Genomic DNA, 19,876 nt, shown 5'->3' on the forward strand with positions numbered 1-19,876 from the left:
ACAGGCCAGAATCACTTCCAAAAGCAGATGATTGAAGTTATCTAGATTTTTCCAAAGTTTCTGACCGAATAAAACCCCCAACCTTTTAAAATACTTTACTTGACATAAGTGTACACTACTGCTTCTACTATTAGATGTATGGTTTAATGAAAAACAGGCCATGTCCCTCTTCTACAGGTGTAGCAAAAATTTGCTGTTCACAGCTCAACCACTTCCCAGTAGGAAACTGGCAGAAATCACTTCCATATGGAGAATAAAAAAATCAGACATATATTCCAAAAGCCTATCAAAGTTACCAATACATCACAGATATTGGTGAAAATGCTTTAAAGCTCTCACTTTCAAAACAAGTAGAAAAATTCCACCATCAAGGGCTCTAAATAATCCATAAAGTTGTGGTCCATCACTTGCTCTCCCATCACAGGCACCACAAGAAGCAAGAGCTGTCACCCTAATATCTCAGCCCTATTGCTCCTTGAAGGAAAGAACCACTATTTTGGTAACTACACATATTCCATTGTACTATTTCACAGCAGAATGTGAACCATCACACCATTTGCTACTGGAATTAAGACGACAAATAGTTAATGGTGTTAACAGCAGCTGCTCTGGTAGTTTCACCCTGCAATGCCTCCTGTAGACTGGACAGAAAGCAACCCCAGGGCCCCAGAACCACCTACCCCTCAAAGGAGGAAAGTTATAATTCTGTAGTCTACTGGAGATGAAGGCATTTTCACTTCTTGCTACCATAAAAATGGCCAGATAGAGCTCAAAGAGATTCAGATATCAACACTGGTTTAACTATAATTAGCAATATATGGACCAGAAGGCAAAAACACAGCTCAGACCAGCCTGAGACATCTTCTCTTCCTACTCCTATTGCATCTGCCTGAGGTTGCTTTTTACAAAGGTGTTATTTTTTAATCCTGGTTCCAACAACATCCATGAACAATAAATAGTACTGTACAGCAAAGTAAGCTGCATGTCACCAGCCCTTGCTCCTTTTCTCTTCAAAGTTCAGTAGTGCTTGCATAAACTTTACACAGGAGTTGGGTCAAAGGAGATTCCTTACAGACAGGACAAGCTGAATGTAGTACTTGACTGGACAAATACCTTTTCTAGTGAGAATATGGAAATTATCACAATTCCTAACTTCACTGTAGGCAGAATGCAAGTTTTACAAGAACAGTTACAGGGAACAGGAAGTTAAATAAAGGAAAAACAGAAAAGCTTGTAACTATAGTTGTGTTCCAGTCCGAGTAAGTTCACACAGCAAGGACAAATGGTTTTATGAGTGGCTGGAGAAGAATCTATAAAACAGGAGGAATCAAGGCCCTTTTTAACAGGTCTATGTTAAGATTCTGCATTCTGAAACCACCCACTTTGCTGCTGTGTACAAGAAGTTTCCAATTTCATATGTAAATATTATGCTCCTCTCCACACTAAACACTGTGCAATGAACTTCAGCAAGCCCTGCTTTGACAAAACCATCTGATTAAAACCAAAACACAGCAGATATGACAAGGAGGACAACACGGAAAGTGAGATTATTTACCTTTACAGGCCAGCTGAGAAGTTATAAAACCCACTGGCATATTAGCAAGGGAAACATTTTCAGCACAGCCTGAAATAAACAGTTTGTGATCCACAGACACCTGCTCACTGGGCATGGAAAATGCACTGGAAGTTTTCCTTTTCCTTCTGGAGCTGCTTTTTTATTTCACTTCCTTGCCTTGATAACTTCCATTTGTGCAGGCCTCCTTTGTGAACTCCAGAAAGAGGTCTGATGGGAAAAGAGGACCGCGGTACGCGGCAAGTCTACCTGTCCAGTGTGAACACCAGCGAACAGAGGGTGGCACTGGTGACCACGAGTGCCAAGTCTCCACAACCCATCCTGGATGCTGCAAGTAGCAGAACCCTGGTACACACAACCATGACACCACTAAACTCAAGCTGTAAAATTCTCCCCAGGGTTGACAGCAACAAAGGGAACAGATGAGCAGATGTTGTATGATCAGAGCACAATACGTTAGTGTTTTCCAATGAGCAATTTGAAAGCCTATAGATATGTATAGAAAGTTGCCAGGATCTCCTTTTTCCCCTCAAATGATGCACCCCACACACATGCAGAGTCTGGAGCTCTCCATCCTTATTCCCACCCTCCCCAAAAAACAACAACAGCTGCTAGTTAATGGGAAGCAGGCACATAATCCCGCAGGCACACAAACTGTCCCTGACTTTTGCAAGCACTCCACTACAGCTGGCTTTAAATATTTAAAAGATCTCTATAAAGCATAGCCATATTTTAGTAATCATGCCTCTGCACGTCTCCTGGCCTGCTCTTTAATGGTGCTGAGGGCTTCCCAGTCCTATTGGTTTTGGCAAGCCCAGTGGTTGTTGGTCAGCCCTCCTGGGCTTAGAATTTCATCACATTTGTTTGTCATTTAGTGTATTAGAAAACATTACTAATGAGGAGTTGAGAGTAAATGGAACAGGTTAAATAGCAATGAGCATGATTAGCGTTAAATATGTGTGCTTTTTAATATGAAATCCTTAACCAAGCAACCCAAGTTCCATGTTTTCCTACACTCAGTACAGTGGAACTAGCAGCAGGGTTACCCTCGTCTCACTCATGCATGACCCCAGAGCCACAAAACAAGCTCCAGGTGTGCTGATGGAGCCTCTCCTCTCGGCTCAGCAGCAAAACATCCCAAATCCCAGAGACTTCCTGCAGGTTGTACAATTCCTCCTGATTTTGGTGGAACTTCCCCCTCACTTCACACACCCACACCGCTCACGGGCAGGTTCCCCTCGGCACCGGGCAGGCGGCAGAGAGCACAGCAGCTCCTGCATCCCCAGTAGCCAACGTTCAGTCCCAGAGCGGTCCCGCTTGGATTGCAGTACTAAACTTTGCGCACGCTCCTGACACACCGTTGGAGACTGATGCTGCATGAATAGTCCTGATTCTAAGCCAGCCATAGAGAAAAGTGGTTTTAATAAGCACTTTCCCTCGTTGCTTTTCACTGAACGTGTATTTGGTTTTCCTCGCAGGGCTCCTGTGTTATCAGCTACTTAAACCTCCTTCGTGCTATAGCCACGCTTGGTAGTTACAGGGCTCTCAGTGTTACAAACTCTGTTTATGAACGCCATGTCAATAACTAACACTACATTTCCAAAGCACTCTTCTACCCGAGCAGAACAGCATCACTGACTCACAAACCACACTAGACTTCCTTTTTACTTTTGCCTCAGGCATTAAGCCTCAAGAGAAAACAAGAGGAGAAGGGAACAGGTCTGACCTGGGTGCACCGTGCCACCTCCGAACTTGGCTGGCCCTGTAGAGCTGACCTGAGGGAAGGACCACGCTCGCCACCAGCCTCACACACACCTCAGTGCGTCCCGGCGACACCCAAAGGGCTTTACCGCGGGGCACCCCCCGCTCTGGGCACGGCAAAGCCGCCAGAAACCTCAGCTGCAGAAACGCGGGGACATAAAAGCCAAAAGCGAACTCACGGATCTCCCTCGCCCGCCTCCCGGGGTCACAACCGAGGAGCTCCGCCGCGTCCCGCCGCTGCCGCCCGCTCCCCTCAGCGGCCCCGCTCAGCGCCGGCCGCAGCCCCGCCTCGTCCTGGCGCCCCGCCCGCGTTACCTCACGGCTCGGCGGCGGCGGGGAGGCCGGTGCCCCTCAGCACGGCCGTAACCCCCCGGCATGGGGATGGGGCAGGGGCAGGGCCAGGGCCGGGCTCTCCTCGCACACAAGACGGGGGTCACACGGGTACGTCAGAGCACGGAGAGCCCTGGTCGCCCTGTAGCCCAAACCGTGTCCAGAGCCAGTCGCCAGAGTGGGGTTAGGCCGTGGTGCATCGAGCTGACAAGTTACACCACAGGTAGCCACTTCGTTCTTAGTAAAGCCTACCGATAATTAAGTGCTTTCATACTGAAGAGGTGGAAAGTTTGCACACATCCCAGCACGGGGAGCCCATCCTTGCTGACTGAGTTGGAAGGGACCTCAAAGCTCCTCCAGCTCCAACCCCTGCCACGGGCAGGGACCCCTTCCACTGGAGCAGCTTGCTCCAAGCCCCTGTGTCCAACCTGGCCTTGAGCACTGCCAGGGATGGGGCAGCCACAGCTTCTCTGGGCACCCTGTGCCAGCGCCTCAGCACCCTCACAGGGAAGAGCTTCTGCCTAAGAGCTCATCTCAGTCTCCCCTCGGGCAGGTTCAAGCCATTCCCCTTGGCCTGTCCCTACAGGCCCTTGTCCCAGGCCCCTCTCCAGGTTTCTTTTCCAGCCTTCAGGAAACAATCGGTGCTGTCTGGACCCACACAAACATTTTGTAAGAACTGAATTAAGGTTCAGCTTAAATATTCTGGTTGGTGGTTTTAACAGTGGAGGCTGTACAAAATAGCCCATCATTAACATCAAAGGAGACAGAAAAGCACAGGGAATGCTTTGTGTGTATCAAACCTATTCTTTGTGTCCCAAGGACCTCTGAATTTTCACAACATTATACACATAAATGTTGTGAATTATTGTTCAGAACCCAAATTTGCCTGTTTGTCAGCAGAAGGACAAAGTGTGCACAAGTCTGCTTCAGGTACAGGTCACTTCAACAGCACATCAAGCAGTGCTTCACAATGGAGTTGTGACGATATACTGACGTAGATCATTATTTCCTGTTATCTGATAAACTACACATTTCTGTGAACAACCAGGATGCAGGGAGACCATTTTCATGTCTTCACTACTCTTCCATAGCTAATGTTGTTTTAATACCAACTATACATGGATTGTCAGCACAAAGACTTTAACTTAAACCCCCAGAACAATACCAAAGAAATGGGACAGTGACCATTAATAGCTAGAATTGAATGTCACTTCAGACTTGAACTGTGAAAAAGAGGGTTTGGGGTATTCAGTGTGTGAAGACAAGGTCTGCAGGGGGGAAAGGCACGGGTACAGGCTGGGCAGAGAAGAGATTCAGAGCAGCCCAAGGAGAAGGACTTGGGGGTGCTGGTCGATGAGAAAATGAACATGAGCTGGCTTCAGTGTGTGCTTGAGCCCAGAAACCAACCCTGTCCTGGTCTGTATCAAAAGGAGCGTGACCAGCAGGTCGAAGGAGGTGATCCTGCCCCTTTATTCTGCTCTCGTGAGACCTCACCTGGAGTATTGTGTGCAGTTCTGGTGTCCTCAACATAAAAAGGACATGGATCTGTTGGAACAAGTCCAGAGGAGGCCACGAGGATGATCAGGGACTGGAGCACCTCCTGTATGAAGATCGGCTGAGAAAGTTGGGGCTGTTCAGCCTGGAGAAGAGAAGGCTGCGTGGAGACCTCAGAGCAGCCTTCCAGTATCTGAAGGGGGCCTATAGGGATGCTGGGGAGGGACTCTTCATTAGGGACTGTAGTGATAGGACAAGGGGCAATGGGTTAAAACTGAAACAGGGGAAGTTTAGATTGGATCTAAGGAGGAAATTCTTTCCTGTGAGGGTGGTGAGGCACTGGAATGGGTTGCCCAGGGAAGCTGTGAATGCTCCATCTCGGGTGGTGTTCAAGGCCAGGTTGGACGAGGCCTTGGGTAATATGGTTTAGATCGAGGTGTCCCTGCCCATGGCAGGGGGTTGGAATTTGATGATCTTAAGCTCCTTTCCAACCCTAACTATTCTATGATTCTATGACTCTATGAAAAGTGAACATCCCCCAGCAAAACAAAGTGGTTCTAGGATGAGGAACCGCCACACCACAGCAATCTGTACTTCTCCAAAAGGCTACACCATGTGTAGCTTAGGAGCTACCCTCACATGGAAGTCAAATTCCAGTCACTAAGATAAAAAATGGCACTTTCTTGTACGCTTGTGCTTTCTTCTCACACGCATGTGAATTCCCAGCTTGGATCAGGCCCACAGTAGAACACACACCAAGAGTACCTTGTATCTGGTTGTGGTTTAACCCCAGCCAACAACAAGCCCCACGCAGCCATTTGCTCACTGCCTACAGCAGGATGGGGGGGAAGAGAACTGGAAGGTAGAAGTGAGAAAAGTCGTGGGTTGAGAGAAAAGCATTTTAATAATTGAAATAAAATGATGATACTAATAATATTTGTACTAAAAAGAACATCAGAGAGAGAAAAATAAAACCCAAGAAAGACAAGGGATGTGAACGAGAGCAATTGCTCACCACCAACCGACTTATGCCCATCCTGTCCCCAAGCAGCAGCCTCCCCACCAGCCTTCCCCCCCATTTATTGTTAAGCAGGATGTCCTGTGGGCTGGAACATCCCTTTAGGCCGTTGGAATCGGCTGTCCCAGCTGTGTCCTCTCGCAGCTCCTTGTGCACCCCCAGCAGCACGTTGGTGAGGTGGAGGGAGGAGCAGAAAGGGCCTTGACCGTGCATAAGGCTGCTTGGCAGGAACGAAAACATCCCTGTTATCAACTCTGTTTTCAGTACAAATCCAAAACACGGCCCCATAGTAGCTACTATGAAGAAAGCTGACTCCACCCCAGCCCAAACCAGCACATGCCAGGTGTCACCATAGATATAGCAAGAAACCCTACCGAAGGAGGCTTGGAACAAATACAAAACCAAACAGCAGAAGCAGAGATTACAGGTTTGCTACGACCCAAACATAGATAAAGAATCTATTCCATTTGCCATGAAGATAACAATGTTGAACATGGCATTAGGAGCACGAAGGATAACAGAGGAGCAAGGAAACTAAAATTGCTATAGGCATAGTAGGGAGAACACTGGAAGAGTTTAATACAACAAAATGGAGTTATGAGCAAATAAGCACATGAAATTGCAAGATTCAGGCACTGGTAACCAAATCTGTTAAGGAGTAATACAATAAGAGTTAGGGGAAAAAACCCAGCCTAACCAACAAAAACCCCCAACCCAGGGTGTGATAATACCTGATTTCTAGAGCATACAAAGAACAAGTTGGGGGTGGGAGAGGTGAACATTTGGGAAGTTAACCCCAAGGAGAGGGAATTATGAACTAGTTAAAGCAAAGGACAGTACTGGCACTAAGTCAGATGGTTATGAACCTGCCATGGAAACATTTAGGCCTGTTATTAGAATCTCAGCCAATAGAAGACTCATTTCTGGAACAATTCCTAATGGGAACAACAGGACAAAAATTAAATTGTTTAAATAGGGGTTTAATAAGTTTATGAACAGAGAGATTAAATAGGTCTGTGCCTCTAATAAAAACAAAACTCAATGCAATACACTAGTTCAGGCCTCATGCTTTTTTGCTACCAAAGAGAGTACATTGAGTTACCACACATTTCAGACCACTCAGCACAAGTGCCCTTCCCACACTCACCCATTTAGATTCTTACAGTCAGTCGATTATCTCTCCCTCTCTGTCTGAATACACCTTTCACCACAACTGCTGCTTGAAATGAAGCTACTTTATCTCCTGCTTCCTCACTTCTGCAGCGCTTTCCACGCTTGCCTGGTAACCCTTTGTATGAGTTATTTTCTCTTAATGAGGTTAATTCATTCAAATCTCAAAGATCTCAAAAATATCACAGAATCCCAGCCTGGTTTGTGTTGGAAGGGAGCTTAAATCTCCTCTAGCTCCAACCCCTGCCACGGGCAGGGACCCCTTCCACTGGAGCAGCTTGCTCCAAGCCCCTGTGTCCAACCTGGCCTTGAGCACTGCCAGGGATGGGGCAGCCACAGCTTCTCTGGGCACCCTGTGCCAGCGCCTCAGCACCCTCACAGGGAAGAGCTTCTGCCTAAGAGCTCAGCTCAGTCTCCCCTCAGGCAGGTTCAAGCCATTCCCCTTGGCCTATCACTAAATGCACATATCCATTACCTGCTGGCTCTCATTTTTAAGAGTAATAAATAAAGATCACATTTTACTCCAGAAGCAGTGAGTGACCCTTTTGCACTTCAGTGTTTGCCTTCAGGGATAAGAAGCTCTTTGAGAAGAGAGACGATGCATATGTAAAGCAATGCCACGTATTCAAAAGGCACTTCTAATTAAAAACATAAACCCCAGAAATTATGTCAAGGAACTTCAAGTGAGGACTGAACCCTGCTAGAAAAGAGTTTAGAACCAGTGTGCCAGAGACATAAGTCCCAGATGTTTGTAACGGAGGGGTTTCTTTACAATGTCTTTCCATTAATATCAGTTTAACATAAATGCAAACCTGGTATCTCTGCTTCATAAGCTATGAAGAAAAACATTTGTATTTTCCTACTACCAGCTCTTCTCAGTACACAGACTTGAAGGTGGTATCAAACTATCTTGTATTGTGTAAATAGCTCTACCAGGGCTGTATAAACAGACCTACTGAAGGGCTTTAATTTATTGAGTGACTTACTGTGATTCATCAACCATTTCCTCCAAGTAGGATCAGCCAGTTTCACTCCGTATTAACAGAACCAACATCTTTAACTGATAAATCTGATTTGAAGTTATTTCTGAGTTCTGATACATCAGTTTGGAAAATCTGACTGCATCTGATCTGTGTCTGAGGTTAGGAAGCCGTCGAAGTTTGTGTATCCCAGGCTTTCACGGTGTGAGTAAACGCTGTCACGAGCTGTCTCCCCTGCCATGTCTCTGCTAGGTGGGAGGGATCACTAGAAAATAACTGTCCATGCAGGTTAGAACATCTTGAGACAAACATTTGGAAGATCAAAGTCTTCTTTCACTTCCCCATGTTCAGTGAACCAGAGAAATAAAACCCTTACGTAACCTACACTAATGTGTATTTATTTCTTTCTTTTTAAAAGGTTTAATCCCCTTCCTTTTTCATACACCCGAGGAAGGCAGAAGACAGGAAATTCCTCCTTTCAGAAGTCCTGATGTATGCTTTGTCGTTGTCTCATATGGATCATCCTTTGCATCAGCTGAAGTTCCAGTTCTTTCAGTCTTTCTTTATAGCTCGTCTTATCTGGAGACCTGCTAAGGTGAACTCATCTCCTTCAGGCTTATTCCTGCTGCTCGCCCTCTATTCTGAACAGCGATGTCCAAAGTGCTCCAACCAAACTCTCGGTAGTGCTCTTTAGGGGGAGGAACTATCTCACCCTTTACATGACAGCACCCTGTTTACACATCCCAGAAGGATGTTTGCTTTTTTCCCTCCCAGCAGTGCGCCTGTGTTGACTCAGGCTTGGTTTGCACATCTCCCTAACCCTCAGATCCTTCCTGCAGAACTCCTGCTTGGGCAGTTGACCATGCCTCAGTGAAGTGCCTTGCACTGTATTGAATTACAGCCTGTTTATTTCAGTCTACTTCCGCAGTTTGTCAAGATCTCTTTAAATTCTGCTCTTGTTCTCTAAAGTGTTTGCAACATTTTGTTATCCAAGGGTGCAACATAACATGCACTTTTTAACTAGACAGGAGTTACTGAAAATACCCAGTGGTTTCCGACTTCAGGTGCACCCCTGAACAACCACATCACATAGTCTGCCAATCTGTGACTTGTTGACTGCTCTTCTTTCCTTTGGAAAGTTCCTTTCCACCCACTGAACATTTTACAGTCATTTAATGTAGACAAGACTTACCTAGCTTGCTCAAGAGTCACCAGACAGCATCAACAACATGGCTAAAGATAATGTACTACGAAGTCAGAGGTTTTCCATATCTGTAGGAATTCCCCTCACTACCAAGAACGTTTTCTTAGTCACCCTGAGAGACCCTTTTGGTTCCATCTGCTCTGTCTTTTGCCTTTCAGATTTACCCCTACGTGCTTTTGTTATTCTTCTACAAGTCCTCTTCAATAACTTAACCCAGCTTTCAATTCCAAATAAAGTTGTACTCTATTGTGGAAAATACTATTTGCTCCTCTACTGCCTGTCCTACCTTTAGTTCACATTGGAGCAAGTGCTTTCCAGCTTTTCATATATAATCTTGCTAAGAAAATGCCAGCTCTTCTGGACAACTCATCTCTTTAGACTGACTTCCCATTAGATTTTCACCATAACTGAGTTTATTGAGGTTTTCTTTCTCAAATACTTTTGTCTCTGCTCGGCTGTTTCCTTAAACCTTCACGTTTTCAGTCCAGGGGAAAAACCCTAAAATCTAAAGAGTCTTCTCTCAAGATGTTAACCAGCTCTGGTTAAAAAGGTCCTCAGATGAGAAGCTGCGTGGAGACCTCAGAGCAGATTCCAGTTTCTGAAGGGGGCTACAAGAATGCTGCAGAGGGACTCTTCATTAGGGACTGTAGTGATAGGAGAAGAGGTGATGGGTTCAAACTGAAACAGAGGAAATTCAGGTTGGAGATAAGGCAGAAGCTGTTCCCTGTGAGGGTGCTGAGGTGCTGGCACAGGGTGCCCAGAGAAGCTGTGGCTGCCCCATCCTTGGCAGTGCTCAAGGCCAGGTTGGACACAGGGGCTTGGAGCAAGCTGCTCCAGTGGAAGGGGTCCCTGCCCATGGCAGGGGTTGGGACTGGATGAGTTTTAAAGTCCTTTCCAAGCCAAACCAGTTTGGGATTCTATGACTTCCTTGGCAATATCCAATAAACACTTACTTTTATTTTTTCTTCATATCTTTGCCCAAAGATCTTCAGTAACTTCACCTCCTAGAAAGGCTGGATGTCATCAAAAATCATACCCATCCTTGTGATAAAGGCTTCACTCCTCCCGTGCTTTCAGTCCTCTCTGAACAAGCCTTTCCTTTCACATCTGAATTATCTCATAAAGTTTCCATATGCTAGTGCAGTTATTGTTTTGACTCAATACGAAGATTTCCAGTTTCTCCATCCTTTATCCATTGCTATACAGACATCCAGAATGTTACGCAAACTGACCCATGATTTTCCTTCCATTGCTCCTGTATCTGCACCTTGAGTGAGCTCCTGAGCTTTTCATCTTTTCGTGTTATCAAATTCATGCTTAATCCTTGGGCCTACAACATTGGCCCCTGCCAGTCTATTCGCAGGAATCCACTCCAGCTTAGCAGACCTGTGACCGCACACAATGTTCCCAGCCCCAACAGCATCCCCACTTCTTAGGGCCTCGCCCTTCATGGAACGTTTTTTGGAGAGCGTCTTTTTATGACCACGACAGGAGTTGGTTTTCCCTCAGCCTCCACACTTCCCCTCAGACTTTCTCCCTTGGAGCATTATAAGGATAACAAAGGTCCAGGAGCCTTTCAGAGAGTTACACATCGAGGAACAACAAAATGCCATCCAATGCCGAGCCCCAAGTGTTCATGCAGAGCACGTCAGAAGACTTCAGTGACCTGAGTGCATGCTTTGGAATTGACTGTGGGCAAGTAACATGTACCTGTGGGGGGAGTTTTGCTGACAGAACTAAAGCACTTAATGCTGTTTAAGCTTGAAGGTTTATTTCTTTTAAAACCTCAACATTAAAGCAATTCCTTCCCTTCCACCAGTTATACACAATCATACAGCCTCTGTGTTCACATATGAGAGTACTCTGACCTCTGACAAAGCCATCTACAGTTTCCTGCACAGCTTTACATGCATATCTATGTGGACGATGATAATCTTGCTGGCAGGTGGTACTGCAACCAGATCTCATCTGGGCTCATAGAAAAACCTGCAAGCTTCCTGCTCAAGAGCAAAAAACCCCAAACCACAAGTTATTTTCCTCCTGCAGTGAGCAAAAACTACAGCCATCTACCTCAACAGTGACAGGCCAGTGACAACATGATCCAGACAGGGGTACTTCCCTGAGGTTTCCAGTTCTGAATAAAGATGCAGGTATCTGAAGCATATCAACATTAGCTACTCAGTGCAAACTGAGTGATTATTCACTGAAAGAGCTAGAAAAGGTGTTAGAAGCTCAGCTGTGGTTCTACCAGACTCGAGTTGTCATTTCTAGGCACAGCTGGGCTCCTGCTGGGTTTTAATGTGGGTTTCAACATTTGCCTTGGGTTTTGTCACTTCTAATCCACCCTATTTAATTCATTCCAGGTCAACCAGCTGATATTTAAACAGGTGAAAGAGCCTAACTACAGGACTGCTACAGAGAAATCAAATATCATTGTTCTATATAAAACCAAATCACACTTGGGTATGTATATCAGAAGTTTTTCTAAACCATTTAATGACCACGAGCGGTGAAGAGTCAGTTTTCATAATGAAGGAAATGCAAAGCTGGGCTCTACCTTCATGAAGGGATGCTCTCAATAATTCATTTTTGCTGCTGCAAGAGTCTTTGGCACTTAACCTCTCTGCAGCTCTTTCCCAGCCTCCCAGCTTTAAAGTAAATAGAGTTGTCTTATAACCAGGAGGAACAACTGAATAGACATTAAAATGTATTGCACATACTGTTATCAAACACAACCAGGTAATTCCATGCATGTTCCTCCTTTGCTGGAATCCCTCTGCAGCTGCCTGCTTCAGATTTTCTCTCTCGATAGATGCAAGTGTAACTATATTCATTTAACAAAGATAACCCCAGGGACACATCTTTAGAGCAGGATAATTCCAATGCTGGAGCAGCTCTGCTTTGGGGCCAGGCTGGGAGAGCTGGGCTGGGTCAGCCTGGAGAAGAGAAGGCTCCTGAAGGGGAGACCTGAGAGCAGCTCCAGTGCCTAAAGGGGCTGCAGGAAACCTGGAGGTATAAGGTGCTTTCCAACCCAAAGCAGAATGGGATTCTATGATAATCGTATTATTCCAAAGTCCCCTGTTGATTCATTTCATTATAGGACACAAAGTGTTGCTTTGCACTGGAAAAACCATTGCAGTTCTTGGAGCACACACACGTTTACTTTCCAGGACAGAATCATTTCACCGCTAGGTATCTAAACCTCATTGACAGTGATTCCCCCTAGAGGCATATAGGAATGAGTCACACCTGTAACAGCAGAGATGCTGGCAGCGAAACAGGGGTCTTAAAACACTGACTCACTCCCAGACGTGTTATGCCAGCACCAAGAGTCACTGTTGAAGAAGGTGTAGTAAGAATTGATCTTCTCTTCTCCAAAGATTTGTAAAACTTGTGCCTTTGTCTTATATGATGGCAGGATAAGGGCAGTTTGCCCATGAACAGTGGGACAGCTGAAGCATCCTGTCTGCAGCACAGCTATCACAGAGTGCTCTGGTAACATGCTATGGAGATGTCCACTGGGAAAAAGAGAAGTGGGATTCCAAATCCATATCTTTGTATGAAAGAATAAAATTCATCTCTGCTTCCAAGACACTGGACAAGCACCCAAAAGCAAGTGGATCCTTCTCCTGTGAGAAAAATCCAGGGAAAATGATTGACAAAGACTTAATAAGTTCTGATGTGGAGGTTAAATTTCACATTGATGGAAACCCCACCTCATTCTGCAGAACTGTGTTACCCTTAAGGCCTTTGTCCAAGGAACTTCATGGTTTAGATGCTTTAACAACACACTGTGAGAGGATGCTCCCTCCTGCATCCCCAAAAGCATGCAGGAAAAACCAGAAGGATACCAAGGGACAGATTAAAAACTTATTAAATAATAGTTTTCCTATATAATGGAATTTCCTAAATATATGGGAACATTGGAATTTCCAATATATATGGATATATATAGGAATAATAGGAGTTTCCTATATATATAGTGGAAGAATTTCCTACATAGTAATAGGAAAGATCTAAATACATGCAGATTGTGATATATACTATTGCCATCTTAAGTGGAAGTTTGAGACAAGAAAGTAGTTGCAGAGGATGAAGTAATTCAGTGAGTCAGGCAGAAATTACACAAAGCTGGTAAGGCTCCAGGATAATAGAGACACTGAAGATTATTCATGAGAGAAGTGTAAAAGCTTTGATTCATATGTGACAAATTGCCTGCTTTTCCCTCATGCTTTCCCCCCCCACATTAATAATTCAAGTCAATAGACACGTCAGGATTACCAATTTTTATGTTTTCTTGTGCTTTTAAGCATCTGTGTTACTACATGAGCCATCTCAGAGTTTACCAAATAACTCAGTCTGAAACATCTACATGTAGGAGGCTTGCTCCCTTCACATCTCCTTCCCCACAGCCCGGCAGGACATAGCCTGAAGGGTCCCAAAACCCCTCCGAGAAGGTAGAGCTGGCAGATAGCAAAGCTTGTATCTCAGCCTCATTGCAAGGACCTGCTGAGCTTGTGATGATCCCAAATGCTTCTGAACATGATCTGTTAGGAAAAAAATCATGCCAAATACATCACAACATGGGTTTCCTCCTGACAATCAACCTTAAATGCATCAATGGTCTAGGTACAAAAGCCTCACTGCACAGCACAGAAAAGGCGATGTCAACAGGGTAAACAGCAAGGACCCACTCATCATCTTTTAGACAAGGAACTAACATGAGTTTGTTGCCAACCATGTGCTGGGTGCACCCCCAGAGTGTGAGCAGCAGCTCAGGGAGGGGATCCTGCCCCTCTGCTGTGCTCTGGGGAGACCCCCCCTGCAGCCCTGATCCAGCTCTGGGGCAGCAGCACAAGAGGGACGTGGAGCTGTTGGAGCGAGTGCAGAGGAGGCCATGGAGATGCTGCGAGGGCTGGAGCAGCTCTGCTCTGGAGCCAGGCTGAGAGAGCTGGGCTGGGGCAGCCTGGAGAAGAGAAGGCTCCTGAAGGGGAGACCTTAGAGCAGCTCCAGTGCCTAAAGGGGCTGCAGGAAAGCTGGAGAGGGGCTTGGGACAAGGGCCTGTAGGGACAGGCCAAGGGGAATGGCTTGAACCTGCCCGAGGGGAGACTGAGCTGAGCTCTTAGGCAGAAGCTCTTCCCTGTGAGGGTGCTGAGGCGCTGGCACAGGGTGCCCAGAGAAGCTGTGGCTGCCCCATCCCTGGCAGTGCTCAAGGCCAGGTTGGACACAGGGGCTTGGAGCAAGCTGCTCCAGTGGAAGGGGTCCCTGCCCATGGCAGGGGTTGGAGCTGGGTGAGCTTTAAGGCCCCTTCCCAAAACATCTTACGATTCTATGAGTTTACACCAGAAAGCTCATGGAAGTTTTCAAAATGCAAAAGATGAGCCCCAAACCCATATATTATTGCTGTTCACAGGCTGAGTCTTCATTTATGCACATCTGTAATTACTTTATAATGAAAGCATACAATGCAGATTGGAGAGAGCAGAGACGGAGCAGGAGGACGAGCAGCACTAAACACACGTGGTTTCTCACGGGACACCTCTCCTGTTCAGCTGAATCAGTGGAATATGAGGGAGGAATATATAATATTTCATAACATATTCTTAATTCCTTTTATAGTTAGGTAGCTCTAGCTGTTAGGAATAGGCTTTTGAGGGAGGCAGAATTGAAATGTCTACAGGAAATTCACTAGAAGGCATTTTCAACCCCTTTTTAACCCTTCACAAGGCTGCATGAGAGGTCCCAGGTAATTAGTGCTGTCTCCATTAGCGAAGCCTATTTCCTGAGTGCCAAAATGCAATTTGGCAAGAAGAACATAGAGTGCATTAGGAGGGGAAATGGCAGCAAAACCCTAAGTTTAGCCAAACAAGTGTTCCTCCAACTAGCAGGCTCTGCAGTTTAACTTACATTTTGACAAGTTATGGGGTTTGATATGGCTATTTACCGGGCTTTTAAATAAAAACACTAGTTACTATAGTAACATTTACATCATAGGTTGTACTCGCACTGCCTCTGAGCTCCAGCAAACCAGTCTGCTGTGCTAACCTTTGTACTTCTGCAGTGTTTCCAACAACAAACCTGCTTTCTAATGAATTGTCTTCTCCTCTAATCAGTTTACTTCTCCTTTCATTAGAAAGTAAAACTATGTTTGATCTAATTTTCTTTTACATGACTAAGCCCTGTGTGTGGGATCATGAAACGCAGTTCCAGGGGGAGCAAGGAGAATGGATGTAGAAAGAAAACTACAATATGGGGAAATAAGACGAATCTTGCTTTTGGAGGCCTTCTGTAATTTAGTTTCCTCTTTTAGGGATCATGGTAACATGGTAACTATTATTTCTTTGAACAAGGTCTTCTGTGTAGCTTTTATTTGAGCCTGTTGGAATAGCAAAGCAGCATGGTCCACTCTGAGCTCTGCCTCTGCTGCCCTTCACACAATCCTTCCAGCCTCTTATTAGTTGGTTTATCATTTTCACGTGTTTCTCTATATCTCCTGTCCTTGCACCCCTCCATACCTATCAGTTTAGTTCATGGAAGTTACAGTGAGACCCAGAACACAACCCTGCAAGTGCTCACACGCCATGTAGACAAGGCCCTCAGTGCCATGGGTCAGTGGTGGCCTTGGCAGTGCTGGGGAATGGTTGGACTGGATCTTCAAGGTCTTTCCCAACCTGTGATTGTGTGATTCCAACCTTGCTCAGTTCAGCTTTGTTCTTGGGGATCCCTGTCCCTGGCAGAACACTCCCAAGCTTGCAGTGTCCTGATTTAGTGCTGGAAGCCTTATTGTGCTCTCCAAGAGGTCTTATTGCTGCAAGGTGGCATGGTTAAACTCCATTCGAACGCTACAACAGCAAGATGTTGAGACAGCAAAACATGACCCTCTTTGGCAGATGAGGAAATGAAGCAAGGACATACAATACTAGAGAACAGGTGCCTATTGCTGCACCTTTCCGTAGTTCATATCAGTGTAAAGACTGAGAGTACAAAGGCACGATCAAGTTACTATAAAAACAACTACTGAAAGCTGCTTCTCCTGTGTCCAGTGGTGGGTAAAACAGAAACAAGCCCTCCACATGTTCTTACATGTTGATTTCCCTCCGTGCACAGAGAAGCTGTGGCTGCCCCATCCCTGGCAGTGTTCAAGGACACAGGGGCTTGGAGCAAGCTGCTCCAGTGGAAGGGGTCCCTGCCTATGGCAGGGGTTGGGGCTGGATGAGCTTTATAGTCCCTTCCAGAACAAACCAGTCTGGGATTCTATGATGTTAGAGTGTTTAATACATCTCTAACTTAGAGTAGCAGAATGAGATCCTCCACAACTTCTCCCCTAAGCAAAGATGTGCTTAAACACTTCCTAGGAAAAAGTGTTTGGAGTGAGCGGAGTGGATCAAAAGGGAGAAACATTCCTAAAATAGAGAGAACATCACACAGGCCTTTCATGGCTCTTTTCAGATGTACTCTTCCTCTCTGAAAAAGGAATGGATGATGTATCCATCCAGGATAGCTTCAGAGGCCTTTCTACAGTAGGGCAAAAAAGGTGGTCCAGAAAAGAAGCAAACCCACCAATGTTCTTCAACTGGAGACTCCAAAATCCAGCAGTATTTCATCCATATTGTGTGATTAAGACCTATTCGAAAGCACATCTTAAATGTGTCTCAAAACCAGATGTATTGGGTTGCTGAGACGTTATGTGAAGCAGTGCAAACATTTCTGTCTCAGTAACTTTTCAGAGCCAGAGCTGAATTTCAGAAGGTCAGGGAACATTCCAACGTAAGTGGCCAATAGTTTGGGAAGGAAATGAGAGAAACAGAGTGGAAAAAGAAGTGGGAATGGGTGAACTCTTTTCTGTTGACATTGTGCATGACTTGTTTTCTAGACAAATAGTAATGCGTGAGGAGGAAGGCACAGCATGGGAAAACAGCATGAGAAAAGCAATACAAGAGTATAGAAAGAGTGTGTGGTGGGAAAACAGGGAAAAATGGGCTAGAAAGGGGCAGATAAGGGAAGAAGCAAGAGCAAGAAGCAGATGGACCCTGCTGGGGCGGAAATGATGTGTACAGATAGCCCTGGCACAGAGGAGGTGTGACTGAAGGGAAGATCATGGGATGCTGATCTGAGGGAAAAGGGTCAACAAGGAGACAAAACCCCAACAAAAGGGGGTGAAGTCCCTGTGAAGGGGACCAGCAGGAACCACCTACCCACTGCCAGCAGGAAGGGTGCTGCACCCTCGTACTTGGGGGCTGGGGCACTGGGTTTTGAATATATCCTCTCTATTCGGCAGCAAAAAGGGAGCAGCAGGGCACAGACACCAAGCCAACAACCACTGGCTTGGACAGCTGCTTCCTGTTGTAGCAACCCCAGTTTTCACTGCCATGGGGAGTAGGCTCAGAGTATGCGGATGCATTGAGTGAGGCTTGTGGGGAAGAAGATCTATGTGACATGATTCATTCCCACATGAACTCCCCATGGGAAACACTCCCTCAGACAGTATTACCTCCCTTTGCCAAGTGCTCTTGCTCTGCACGAGGAGGCAAAGGCTAAGGCACTGATCATGCTGGAGAAGATGAGAAGAATGGGCAGGGAAGGAGTCAGCCCTCTCATGCTGGTGTCTGTTGGCAGGGACCCACATAAACACCAGTGAACCTTCAGATCTGGATCAGGAGGAGAGCAGACGTGAATTCCAGTCCTTCCACACAGAGACAAAACAACAAAACACTGTGCTAGGACTAGATTATAGTGGAAGAGAAGATTCAGGTACAGAACACACTCTAGTCTTTCACTCATATCTCACACCTTGCACTCTGTTTAAAACAGAATAGTCCTCTGTTTTGCACATTTAGAGGTCCTCTGCATCTCCAAACATCAAGATTCTCCCGTATTGATTAGGTATTTTAGCCAAAAGGCCTCCACTTGAAGGGTGTCAAACACAAACCTGATTTGATGATTCAGTTCAGACAGGTTTTCCCTTCAGAAAGGTCACATTTAACGCAGCACTATTCCATCACACATCTGACTGCAGCACATCTGAATGGCTTCTAACACTGCAGCACCCACGGTAGCCCCAGTGACGCATCAGGTGCCTTTCCCTCCCCACCTTCTTATTTCCACTATTCCAGTTTCTTTGTGTGTGGGTTGAGGTTAGATACAATTGACTATTGAACAGGATTAATAAAACTAATCCTAGAACGCTTTGGGCTGAAGGGGCCTTAAAGCTCATCCAGTTCCAAGCCCCTGCCACGGGCAGGGACACCTTCCAATAGAGCAGCTTGCTCCAAGCCCCAACCAGCTTGGCCTTCGAGAGGTTTCATTTTGGGGAGGAAGGTTTGATGTTTAAATGGGGACATGCTCAGTCTCCAACTAAAAGTACAGTAATAACAAATGGCCTATTACTGCAATAGAAAGTTTTCCGAAGGCCAGGGCAATGCTATCAAGTTAACCCAATTACTAAAAGCACTACAGGAAAACACATATCGACTGATCCTCATAATGAGTTTACCTACAGACTTCCTCATTACCTGCACATTACTCAAGAGATTTAGTGAGGAGAATACAATTAGCTTCAGTAACTTGTAATACCTCACACCATAACTGAGAGGGGTTGTGTATAATCAAAACGGGAGCTTAAATGTCAGACAAACAAATGGAAGAATGATGGTTTTACTCTTGATTTACTTATAAAGCCTTTTACACAGAAGCAGAAAGTTCGGGATCTATGTGTAAATGATCCGCCAAAATTGACTTTATTACTGTCTATAGGTGTGGTTATTCTTGTCACTAAAGAAAAAAGAAACACAGAGGCATAGAATGGTTTGGGTTGGAAAAGACCTTAAGCTCATCCAGTTCCAGCCCCCTGCCATGGGCAGGAACACCTCACACTAGAGCAGGTTGCCCAAGGTTCTGTCCAGCTTGGCATAGACATCATAGATATCAAGCATGCAGAGGTATCAGTGCTGACATTGACTTCCACCAATTGTCAGGAGCATTCAGTGTATAAACACAAGATGAAACAAAAATTGGGCCATCTTCATACCTAATCAAAGGTATGCATTTAAAAATACCTTACAGCCTGAGAAACTATTATTGACCAAACTTCACCCAGTGAATCATAGACACTGCCAGAGCATATACATTCAAGAATGATAAAACAGACATTAGGAATTCTTCCATTCTGTGCAGAGCTTAGGACATGAGTGAAGAGTTTACTTAAAACAGAAGGTTAAAAACCATCCAAATATGCCAAATCAGAGCTAGTGAAAGAGTTAAAAATCATAGAATCACCTGGTTTGGAAAAGCTCTTTAAGCTCAGCCAGTCCAACCGTTCCCCAGCACTGCCAAGGCCCCACTAACCC

The 19,876-nt window shown here is 45.5% G+C and overlaps 1 protein-coding gene across 4 annotated transcripts in view; it reads right to left on the bottom strand.

Annotated features, from left to right (window-relative positions):
• LEPR (leptin receptor) overlaps positions 1-19,876 on the bottom strand; it is a 63,495-nt gene that overhangs the window by 33,331 nt on the left and 10,288 nt on the right. Inside the window, exons 1-2 of one of the 4 annotated variants that reach the window (XM_061364915.1) lie at positions 3,514-3,560; positions 1,383-1,473 (exon numbers count right to left, since the gene is read on the bottom strand). The exons of 1 other annotated variant lie outside the window; for it this stretch is intronic. The gene's annotated coding sequence lies outside the window, so the exon portion shown is untranslated. Of the gene's footprint in view, positions 1-1,382; positions 2,556-3,513; positions 3,583-19,876 lie in introns of those variants that run through there. 2 more of the 4 variants (XM_061364912.1, XM_061364916.1) reach the window with 2 other exon arrangements.

The sequence above is a fragment of the Neopsephotus bourkii genome, unplaced genomic scaffold (genome assembly GCF_033783945.1).
Source record: "Neopsephotus bourkii isolate Nb327-2 ecotype Australia unplaced genomic scaffold, CSIRO-AGI_Nbou_v1 NB_1250, whole genome shotgun sequence".
NCBI classification, from domain to species: Eukaryota; Metazoa; Chordata; class Aves; order Psittaciformes; family Psittacidae; genus Neopsephotus; species Neopsephotus bourkii.